The sequence below is a fragment of the Fukomys damarensis genome, unplaced genomic scaffold, assembly GCF_012274545.1.
Source record: "Fukomys damarensis isolate Sample0158 unplaced genomic scaffold, DMR_v1.0_HiC HiC_scaffold_17, whole genome shotgun sequence".
NCBI lineage: Eukaryota > Metazoa > Chordata > Mammalia > Rodentia > Bathyergidae > Fukomys > Fukomys damarensis.
In genome coordinates, this window is record NW_022900929.1 from 40,939,428 (window position 1) to 40,950,510 (window position 11,083).

Here is an 11,083-nt window from a genome sequence, read left to right on the forward strand (position 1 = left end):
ATTGGCTCCAAGGCAAAGTGGCATGACAGAGGGGTGTCACAGAGGAGAATGAGTTCATGGCAAAGCAGGCAGGAGGCAGCAAGCAGAAGCTTTGTTTCTATCCTTTTATATTCCATCCAGGCAACCCACCTTTGTGGAGGTGCCACCCACACCCAGGGTGGGACACCTTTAATCCCAGCATCACATCCTTAATCCCAGCATCGCACACCCCAGATCCAGCTACCTCCAAAAAGCCCTACCTATGACTGCATGAGGCTTTGTGGGAACATCTAGATATAAGCCATAACAAACTAGATATAAGCCATTAAACTTAGTAGGCGGAGGAAGCAGATAATACTAACAAGCAAGAAAAGAAAAAAGCCAAGATCTCATCACTGGAAAACAGACACTAGCTAAAGGGATGCCCATCCTAGCCACAGAGTCTTTCCATTCTAGTTGTTCCTCAACACACACACACACACACACACACACACACACACGCATGTGTGTGTGTGTGTGTGTGTGTGCATGAGAAAACAAGGCAACAAAATGCCTCAAAGAACTCCCAACTCCCCCAAAGTAGACTCTAGGGGCACTGAGTTAGAAGAATCATTTCCATATGGCTGAACTGTACCAAATGATCAATAAGAAACAAAGAAATTTAGTGAGATCAAAGGTGATATAACTAAACAGATACTGGGCTTAATAAACAAATCGATCAGTAAGTTTAACAACAATTCAAATGAAATATTAGAATAGCTAACAAAAATAATTCAACGCTTGAATGACAAATTTAGCAAAGAATTAGAGATCATGAAAACATGTCACACTGAAATCCAGGAGATAAAAAATTTTGTTAAAAGTATGGGCAGCAGTAGCTTTGCACAGTGACAGTATCATAGCCAATGATTTTTATCCGAGGCATGATTACTGCTAATTGAAAAGTATGGGCAGCAGAAAAGGTCATCGTGAGGAGACAGTATCAGAATTATAAAATAGGTTCAATGCACAGAGATAGGTTCAATGTACTCAGAGATACCTTAAAAACAGGAGACCAAGGGAAATTTGTTGAATAGCTTGTAGATGATACAAAGAAGACTAACCCAAAACTAATTGGGGTTAAAAAAAATGAGAAGATAACATGCATAGAATAAATCATGTTTACTTAAGTCATAGTAAATATGGAGAAAGAGTTGAACATACAGATAAATGAGGCAGTTAGAACCCCAGGAAGCTAGAACTAGAGACCTTTCCCACAGAACATCATAGTCAAAATTTCAGAAGTCCAACACAAAGACAGGATCTTAAAAGCAGTTAGATAAATGCAACAAATTACTTATAAAAGTGAACCCACTAGGATTAAAATCAACTTTCTAATACAAATCGTAAACACCAGAAAACCTAGGGATACCAGACTAATACATCCTGCAAAACTATCTTACATGAGAATACCTTAAAACATTTATGCTGAAGAATTAAAAGTTTTGAATTTTTGCATGAAATTCATATACGTTACTTAGAAAAATCTAGGAACAAGAGTTTGAAGAGAAAACATTTTATTATTTTCTATCGTTATGGGCACTCCAAAAATGGATCATTAGGCATTGAAATGTTAAGAAATTATGACAATCAAAGAAGCATTCCAAAAAAATACTCATGGACATTCTAGACTGAGATAATGAACCCAACAATGCCAAAAAGCCTAATGAAATAAATACATCAAGAAGGTGAGACCTTAAACAAAAAGGAAAAATAAAGAAATTAACAACAGAAAAACAATGCAACGACAGAAATTAGTCAAAATCTTTCAATACTAATTCCACATATAAATGGCCTCAACTTCTCAGTCAAAAGACCTAGATCGACAGACTTCATCATAAAACAAAATTCAATTTTATGGTGCACACAAGAGACATGTCTAATAAAAAAATAAATTCATAGAGTAAAAATCAAAGGATAGAAAATAAAATTGCATGCCACAGGAGTCTAAAAGCAAGAGGAGGAGCATTCTATTTTCAGAGAAAGTGCACATAAAGCCAAGCTTATCAGAAGTGGCAAAGAAGGCCACCACATGTTAGTTAAGGGAACAATTCAGCAGAAAGAAATAACAATTGTAAATATATACACACTAAACACTAGGACATCCAATTTCATAAAACAAATACTACTGGATGCAAAAGATCACTTAAATATCAACAAATGATAGTGGAGGACATCAATTCCCCACTTTCACAAATATATCAACTAGACATAAAATTCAAAGAAATATCAGAGTTGAACCACACTTTCAGAGAAATGGATTTAGTAGATATCTATAGAGTATTCTACCTTACTACAAAAGAATACACGTTCTTCCCAGTAGCACACAGAACTTTCTCCAAAATAGACCACATACTAGCCCTTACAGCTTGCTTAATAAACGTAAGAGAAACAAAATTATCTCGTATATATTATCAGACCATAACATATTGAAACTAGAAATCAATGAAAAGAGCAACCACAAAAATTTTGAAAACATCTGGATTAAAAAAAAAAATTCTTGAATAATCAATGGATTACAGAAGAAATAAAAAATTTCCTAGAATCAAACAAATAAGGCTACTACAACATACCAGAAACTATGGGACATAATGAAAATGTTACTAAGAGGGAAGTTTATTGTTGTGAATGCCCATATTAGAAAAACAAAGCAAGCCCAAATAAATAATCTAATGATGCACCTCAAAGTTCTAGAAATACAAGAATAGTCCAAGATTAAAGATAGTAAAAGAAAAGAAACTATGAGGATCTGAGCAGAAATTAATGAAATAGAGACTTAAATACAGAGAATCAGTGAAATAAAGAGCTAGCTCTTTGAAAGATTAAACAAAATAGATTAACCTTTAGTTAAACTTACGAAAAGAAGGAAAGAAAAGTCCCAATCCAATGCAATTAGAAATAAAAAAGGTAAAATCACAACAGACCCAGCCAAAATCCAGAAGGCTAGTAAGGACTTTGAAAACCTATTCTCTAATAAATTGGGGAATCTGGAGGACACAGATAGATTTCTAGACACAAGTGAATTACCAAAACTGAGAAATTAACAGCAATAAAATTGAGGTAGAAAAAAATTTACCAACTAAGAAAAGTTTCAGCACCAAATTCTACAAGACATTTAGGGAAGATCTAATGCCAATATCCTCAAATTGTTTAATCAACTTGAAAGGAATACTTCTAAACTCATTCCTGGAAGCTCCATTACTATAATTCCAAAACAAAGCAAGGACCCAACTAATAAAGAAAACTATAGGTCAATCACTTTAAAGAATGTAGACACAAAATTCCTCAACATTTCCTTTGGACATAGGGGGGATCGAGGGATGGACAAGGGAATGAAAAAGATTTAAGAAGTGTTTTGTACACATACTAACTCCAAACAAGGTATGTAACCATTACGTACTGCAAAAATGCAGCAATATAAAAATCCTTAACAAAATACTGGCAAACAGAATGCAACAAATCATACATCATGACCAAATAAGCATCATTCTAGGAATGCAAAGATAGTTCAACACATACAAATCAATAAATTTCATATATAAACAGAAGCAAAAACAAAAATTACAGGATCACTTCAACAGATACAGAAAAAGCCTTTGACAAAAATCCACATCCATTCATAACAAAAACTCTCAAGAATATATATACGCATATACATAGATATACACGTATATATCTATGTATATACATATATGTATACACATATACATGTATATATATGGGCTTTATCTCAATCTGATAAAAGCCATTTATGACAAAACTACTGCCAACATCATATTGAACGGGGGAAAAGCTTAAAGCTTTTCTAAGTACAGGAATAAGACAAAGATGCCAATTCCTGCTAAATATAGTACTTTAAACATTAGCCAGAGTGATCAGGCAAGAGAAAGAAATAAAAGGGCTAAGTATAGGGAAGGAAAAAGTGCTACCATCCTTATTTTCAGACAACATGAGCCAGTACATGGAATTCAAGCAAATCCATAAAAGGACTCTTAGAATTAATAACAAAATTCAAGAATGCGACACAGGATACAAAATCAATATAGAGAGTCCTCCAAAAAATAAAAAATAAAAGTTCCATTCATCCTATCTATTTCCCTTCTAGATATCGTCTCAAAAGAGCTAAAGACATCATCACAGTGATATACGGATACCTCTGTTTATAGCATTGCAACTTAAAATAGCTGAATCTTGGAAGAGACTGAAATGTTCTTCAACAGATCAAAAGGATAAATAAAATATGGCATTTATACCCAATGGAGGACAACTCTGCCATAAACAGGGATAAACTTGAAGCATTTGTTAGAAAATAGGTGCTGAGAATCTAATATTAAATGAAATAAATCAGACACACAAGCTTAAATATTGCATAGTTTCCCTTAAATGAGGAACCCAATGTATAAATACTTCAAAAAGCAAAATAAAAAAAAGATAATGGGAAGCAAGAAGACAGATCTTTTGCAAATGGGATGTGGACCAAGAGATAGACTGGGAGGAAAGGAAGGGAATGCAAAGTAAAAAGAATTAAGATGCACTATATACCTGTACCAAATCCCCATGATAAGTGTAATTACTATCTATAGTAAATGTATACTAATAAAATTTTTAAAAATAATCATCTTGTCAGTTATACACACTCACACGGATTACATTTAAATCTATATATCAACTGGTACCTTTACTATCTATGAATGCAATGTGTATTTGCATTTACTTAGGCCTTCCATAATCTCACTATTTGTAGTTTTTTTATATAAAGGTCTTGATTACCTTTTATTCAAGTTTTTGATTTGTCTTTGCTATTAATTGTTCATTTTATTGCATCTGCAATTAATTGTTATTAGCATATAGCAACACAGCATGCATTTTTTCAGTGTACATTTTTATGTTGACGGGATAGGTAGCCACTTTCTTGAATTTCCATATTTTTTACACCTTGGAGATTCTTTAGAAGTCTCTACATACATAGTTATATCATCCAGAAATAATAAAGTTTTTACTTTTATTCAATCTTTATTTTTTTATCCATATACTTTATTTCCTTTTACCATTTTACTAATCGGTGAAGGGATCTAGTTCATTGTTGAGTAGAGATGGTCAGAGCAACTATCTTTGTTTCTTGTCAATCTTAGAGGCAAAACTTTTAATATTTTATCACTGAGTATAATGTTTGCTACAGATTTTTGTGCATATTCTTGAACAGATTTTAATTTTCTTTCTATTCCTAGTTTGATAAATGTTTGCAATAAATAAATGTGAATTCTCACAAATGATAGATATTTCAATATTCATCATGATAATCATATACTACTATTCTTTATGCTGTTAATATAGTAAATAACATGAATTTATGTTTTCATTGATTTTTTTTTCTTCTAGAGTTATAAATTGCCACTCTTCACATACCTAGTAAATTTTATGTGATGCTGGACATTACAAGTGCTATGTTGTTGAATGTTTAGATTTTGTTTTCTTCCTGTGATGAGTGCTGAAATTGTCCAGGCAGGCAGTCCCTTGTGGGCTGCATGTATTTTTAATGGTATTTTAAGCTTTACTGTGTAGTTATTGAGTACCTTTAGTGTGGGGCTACCTTAATTCTATCACTAGGTTGTGACCTTTCCTACTGGATGCCCCCGGTTTTTCAATAAAATATCTCTACTAGGGCTAACAGAGAGGTAAATATTTCCTTTTCTTGTATGAGCTCTGAGAATTGTGCAGTTCACAGCTCTCAGGCAGTTCCTGCTTGATCTCATGGAGTTTTACCCCATGCATAACGAAATCCTAGACAGCCAATCCTTGAGAGGACCCCCTTTCACACTCCCGGAGCACTTCCTGCGTGTAATCCTACCTTTCAGTTATTCTGCTTCACACACTCTACGCAGCTCAGCCTCTAAACTTCTACCTCTAAATCTGAGAGCTTCTGCTTGGGTTCTCCACTGTGCTGCTACTTGGAAGTTGCCTACTGGCAAAAAGCCAGGGGAATCAGGTGGTTCATCTTGCTTATTTATTTCTCTCAGGGGTCCCAGACCTCTGTTCCCTGTTGTTCAGTGTCTGAAAATAGTTGCTTCCTATAAGCTTTATATTTTTGTCTAGCTGTATAGTTGATTTTGGTGGGATGATAGACTACTTCATGAACAGCAGAAGTCTCATGTCAGTTTTTAAAATATTAAAACAATTTTACATTCCTATGCTTTAACAATTAATTGCAATTTTGCTAATATGTTTAGTATTCTTGAATCTTGTTTATGATGTTTACAATTATTAATGATAATTTAATTCTTTAATAATATGCTGTTATTAATATTACTTAATAAATCATTATTAAGTAATTAGTTATTACCGTTTGGTCATATCAGAATGACTATTCAAAATTACTCTGACGTAAATTGAATCAAGATGCATTCTCTCCTCTAATCACTGGAAACAGTTTTACAAAATTGTAATTACCTTTTTTAAGCACTTGTAGGAATTCACTGATAAAGGTATGTAAGACTGGAGATTTCTTTGTGGGAAGATTTTAAATTTCAGAATTTGAATTTATTTAGTACCTTAGCACTATTCTATTTTATGTTTTGGTTTTAGTAAGTGTTTTTTTTTTAGTAATGTGTCCTTTTTAGCTGAATTTTCAAGTTTATTTTGGCCAAAATAATATGTAATATCTTCATAGCACAACTACATATCACCCCATATCATACTTTCTTCAACATCCAGTTTAAAGTGTTTCCTAATTTCCACTGTGATTTCTTTTATTTTCATTCTCATTGCAAAGGTTTGCCCCTTTGTAATAGTGATGATTACACAACACAGAGCATGCAGTATCATCAAAGAATTATTCACTTTGAAATGGTTACTTTTATGTTATTGCTTACTTTTAAGTGGATAATTTTAGGTTAAGTGAATTTTACTTCAAAGACTTCATTTTTATTTATTTTTATTTTTTTATTTTTTTGGTACCGGGGATTGAACTCGGGTCCTTGCCCTTGCAAGGCAGGCCACCGAACTGCTGAGCTAAATCTCCGGCCCCTAGACTTCATTTTTAAAGAAGTGCATTACTCAATTTCTCAGTATGTGGGCCCTTCGTTATTAATTTCTAGCTTCCCTACAACTATAGTTGGAGAATATATTCTGCATTATGGTAGGATTTTGAAATTTATTACAACCTTTATGTTACATGTTCTATATATGTTTGAAAAGATTGTGCTGCTCTTTGTTGTAGAGACCTCATCCCTTGGTTTCTTGAAGCAATCTCAGTCCTCCTGAGAACTTGCCAGAGTAAGGACTGCCCCGTAGGAGCCCATGAGAGAACAGAGGGGTACTCTATGACTGTTAGCTTCCTGTTTCTCTGTAATTCTGTCTTTTTTTTTTTTTTTTGCTTGCTGTATTTTGAGAGCATGTTATTACATTTGGAAGATGGACTTTTTATCATTAGGAAATGTCCACTATAACAAAGCTTCTTGCCTCAAAATCTACCTTGTCATGTGTTCATGTAACCACCCCTGTTTTCTTATGGTTAGATTTTTTTTTTTTTTAATGGCATAGCTTTTCTTGTCCTATTGCTTGGTCAGTCTGTGTTCTTTCATTTAATATTTTTCTTTTGTAAGCAACATATATAATTAGACATTTAATATATAAGATATAATTTAATTAGACTACATCATTTTAATCGTATATATAAAATTTTTTGTCTTTTATATTTATCAGTTTATGTAGATATACATTGGTACAGTCTGGATATTTCTACAAATCTATCTTCCAGTGCAACAACCTCCTTTTAGTACTGATATAATTACTGTTGCTAATTTTAGTCATAGTACTTTTCATCTCTGTAATTTCCTTTCTATTCTTTCTTAGTAAACTCTAATTCTTTGATGAAATCTCCACCTTCTCATCTATTTCTTGAACATACTCATTATTTTAATGTGTCTGATCCTGGATCACCTGCCACTGTTTCTCTTTTACAGTTTTTTCTTTCAACCCTGCTTCTTGTTACATCTGGCAGTTCTTGAATGAATGCTGGTCGTTGGATTTTGAACACTGCAAAGATTTACAAGGTATTTTCTCCTTCTGAAGAGGACTGACCTTCTCCTTTGCAAGCAGCCAGAATCAAATCACCCTCGTTGGGCTGGGCCCACTCTGACCTGGAGCAGCTTCAAAATCAGCTATGCTTACACTAATTCCTAATATGTCGCCTTCTGGCAGCCCCAGGTGAAGGCCTGCCATATTTCTGAGGACTAGTCCACTTTGGCAAGTTCTCAATTCAGTTATCTACAAGTTCTAATTGTGTTGGCAGCTTCCAACTTATGCTTTTATCTCCCCAGCCTCTGTCACATTACCTAAAGCTGTTGGTGTCTCAGTTGTTTATCCTACACCAAGATTTGCCAACAACTCTTAGAAGTAAAGTATTGTGCAGAGTTGGGAATCACTGAGTAATCATCCCAGGAAGCTTTCCTTCTCTCCAATTCTGGCAGGTTTCTAGTGTTTCCCAGATATTTTTTTCTTTAATTTTTCAGATTTTAAAAAGTTTGTCTTGGTAACAGTGTGGGTCAGGCTATTCCATCCTGGCTAGACTGAAGCACATTTGCAAAGCACTGATTTCCTGTTTCATTATACGCATTTTTCATGTCTAATTTCCTTTATTGAACTGTCTTTGAAGAGTCACATTTCATCACCATCTTGGTGAGACCCTGCCTCATGCTAATACCATTTGGCTCTTCTCTTCCCACACCTCAGTTGCGACCTTATCTTTGATCTCTGATGGGTCCTGATATCAATGAGTTTGAAAACTAGATTCCCATGGCTGCCTCTGTGGCCTGCAGCTTCAGGTCAGTCCTGCTGCAGGTGAGGCTCAGAGCACAGGCACAGTTCCAGATTCTGGTGGGTCCAAAGAACAAATGATTTTAAGGGCCATACTTAAAAATTACATTTACAAATATAAAATTAAGTACAAGGTCTTGGAAGGGCTTCTGTAAGACAGCAGTCTTACAGCTTAACCTACTAGAACTTCAAACTAAAACAGCTTCTGGCTTGTGTTTCTCCTTTTAGCTCCTTGCTTTGTTTCCTTTTCCTTACTCCTCTGTTTAAATGAACAACTACTCTATAATCCATTTCTTCCACACAAAGAGTCTCACCATTTACTTGGGTTCTAACACCAGTTGACTGGCTCTACAACTGGTCTGACTGCGTCCTTAAAAATGATTGCCAGGAAAAAATAGCCAAAGATCTGCCAGAAGGAGCGGCTATGGAAAACAAAAGCAGGAGGATCAGAAGTCAAAGACAGGCATTGCAGACAGGATTCCAGATAAAATATTAAATATGTATCTGTCCTATTTGGTGTTTGGTATATATCAGAGGCTGCACATCCTCATGCTTTAACTCACTTCACCTTCTCAGTTACCTAGAGACATGAATAATACTTCAAAATTCCCACTGTACAACTGAGAAGACTTCTCTAAAACTGGTAAAGAGAACTAATAAGTGAGAGAACTGACACCGGAACATTGACTCCAAAATCCATCATTCTCTAAACTTCAGATATAGCTATTTTGTAATATATCTAAAACAGCCTGGGGCCAGATCAAGTTGGATTCCACTGTCTGTAGTGAAGTTAGAAAAGTTGCTTCATAATGCCTAAAGTGGCTTATGATTCTAAATCCACTTTCCTCACTACTGGGTGAAGATGATAAAGTCTTGGTCAGTATTTTGTTTATAACAGCCTCAGGCATTTCCTCTTCAGTTCAGTCACCGTGGCTATGAATTTACTTACATCCTTCTTATTAAAACATTTTCTTAGGTGGTGATCCAGGGTCAGAGACATCGTCATAAAATTTATTCCTGATTTGTAGTTTAGTGTATTTAATGTAGAACATAATGAGAATACATGCTTATGGTCATTTTATTATTACAAGGAGAGTCAGTATTCTTCTAGTACCAGGCGAAAAACTAAACAAACACTATTTCATGCTAGCAGGATGTGAAATTGCACTGCTGCCTCTTGTCAGCTCTGCTTATATAATCCCAAAGAGCACTCACCACAGTTTAACAGGCTTCTTCACAGAGAGGGCCTGGGTGTGCAGAATCCTGCCAAGTTTCCCATTAGTTATGGAGAAAAGCCATTTGTATTCTAAAATCGCATATCAGCCAGGCAATCACCACACAGAAATAGCCCCCATGAAAAGAAAGCAGTGCTATATTTGAAGACTTAATCATGTATATTTATAGATTTCAGTTTAGTCCTATTTGGAAAATTTCACATTATACAGTAACATTGTGATTACCAAGATACTTGGAGGGTGAGGGGATGAGACATCTGATCTACTTACATTTTTCTGAGTCATGGAGAGTTGGTTGCAAAGAATTTTTCTGTTCACCCTTCACTGAATTCCTCTCAAAGTTGCCTTAGCCAGCTCATGAGATCAGAAAGCCATTTAGGATGTACTGGGGGGTAGGAGGAATTAGGGAAATGTCAGATTTTTTTTGTAATTGATGCACAAAGTCCACCAGTCTTATGGAACAGGACCCTTTCTCACTTTTAAATGAAAATGCCTGTGTTGACTCACATATTACATATGGTTTTTTAGGAGTGAGGGTTAATAAATTTATCAGGACATTTCTAGAAAAATAAAGGGCACTGGAGGAACAGAGTAGCTCTATTGAAAAAGCAACTTTGCCTGTTTCAATGCCCCACTCAGGACAGTGTGCCCTTCTTTGATACCATGCATTACCTCTCTTCAGTGACTCAGAGCCCCAAGAATTTAGCATGTGCAGAATGACTCCTTGCCTCACCCTCACATGTGTTTCTGGCTGCTGCAGTCCCCACTCCTAGTCATTTGTTTCAGGGAGGGAAGGCCTAGGTTAGCAAGGCCTTGGAGGAGGTGAGGGAACAGACACATGGATCCCAATAGGAAGAGTATTTGAGACACAGCATAGGGATCCTGACCCAGGACTTGGACCCGGGGACGAGAGGGGGAAGTAGAAGGAGAGGAGGCCAGAGAGGAAGGGGTTAGGGCATTTCCCACCGTTCAAATGTGTAAGAGCAGGGCTGTCTTTGACCCTTTTTTTTTTTTTT

General features: G+C 35.4%; 1 pseudogene; it reads left to right on the plus strand.

Annotated features, from left to right (window-relative positions):
• The first annotated feature begins 855 nt into the window (after positions 1-855).
• LOC117286689 lies at positions 856-1,066 on the plus strand (annotated as a pseudogene).
• The last annotated feature ends 10,017 nt before the right edge of the window (positions 1,067-11,083 follow it).